The sequence below is a fragment of the Chrysochloris asiatica genome, unplaced genomic scaffold, assembly GCF_000296735.1.
Source record: "Chrysochloris asiatica unplaced genomic scaffold, ChrAsi1.0 scaffold00451, whole genome shotgun sequence".
Taxonomy (NCBI): domain Eukaryota; kingdom Metazoa; phylum Chordata; class Mammalia; order Afrosoricida; family Chrysochloridae; genus Chrysochloris; species Chrysochloris asiatica.
The window spans coordinates 862,921-864,276 of NW_006408969.1; positions in this window are offsets into that span (position 1 = coordinate 862,921).

A 1,356-nucleotide genomic window follows, 5' to 3' on the forward strand; every position below is an offset into this window, starting at 1 on the left:
CCCGGCTGGTAACTGAAAGGTTGGTGGTTCAAGACCACCCAGCAGCACCATGAAAGAAAGATCCAGGCAATCTGCTTCTGCAAAACTTCAATACAAGAAAATGCCATGGAGTTCTACTTCTGTAACACAGGGGATAGCAATGAATTGGAAATGACTCGATGGCACAAGATAACAACATGGCCAAAGCCAGATTAACAAGAGCTCTTAGGGAGTGGCTGAAGGAAGAAGGGATGAATCTGAGCATCTATTCCTGTATTATTTTTTTTTAATATTCCCAGGGGATCGGCAGGAAGCAAGGAGTATCCACCTGAAAGGCCAGGAGGCTCTAGTGGACATCCATGGAGCATGCTGAGGCTAACAGGGCTAGATCTTTCTCTGCTGTTGCTTGAACTGGCTGAATTGATCTGCAAACTTTGGAATCCCCATCTCCTGTCATTTTGATGCAGAGAAAATCATTGCCTGGGAAGAGGAGTCTCCAGAAGCTACAGTTACTGAACTCAGGAGATGGGGAGAGATTCCAGAGCATTCACCTGTCCATTCTTCCCACGTACCTTCCACCAACACCAATTGCTGTCTGCTTGTTTGCCCAACACCAGGCTTATTGTTGGGTGCTGGAGGTTGGGCCACAGAGCTCACAGTTTCTTGGGGAATCCAAGGAGTGGGGGCACAGACGGAGAAGACAAGGGAAGCACTTCCAGGCAAAACCTAACAGTTTGGCAGTTTTCCTTGCATATTCGGAAGCTTTGATTCATTCAAACAGCTGCTGACTATCTTTCATAATTACACCCTTAGATCCGATCTGGACACTCACCAACCCTTTCACTCAGTGGACTCTGGGTGTCCTTTCCTGGGAATGCCACCATCTGGTGGTGAGAGGCCCTGGGTCTGTCCTGACACCTTCAAGCACCTTCTGGAATGTGACCACAGCCCCCAAACTTGCAAATCCATCCTGTGGTTGGTGCACTGTGTGAAGGGACAAGAGTGGATGGCAAAATGCGTATGCTTTGTTCTCCCACAAGAGCAGAGCTGCAGTGCTTGTGCATGGTCTCTCCACCCACGGCCACAGATATGAGCGTCTCTATGGAAAATAGTGCCCATGGCAGTTAGCTTCACTTGCTGAATGAGTGAGTGCTCACAGGAGGCAGTGGAAGGGGACAAACTACCGTGGTGATTCCATGATTGCCAACAGAAACTGCTCAGTGGCGCCTCCTTCCTATGGTATTGAGAGCAGGTGCCATACCTGCATTTCCCAAATGTCACTGGAGTACATCCTCTCTGTCCTCATGGCAGCGGCTCTAACGCATTCATTCATTCCAATATACAACGATTGAGAACCTGGTAGGATAAACACTGGAT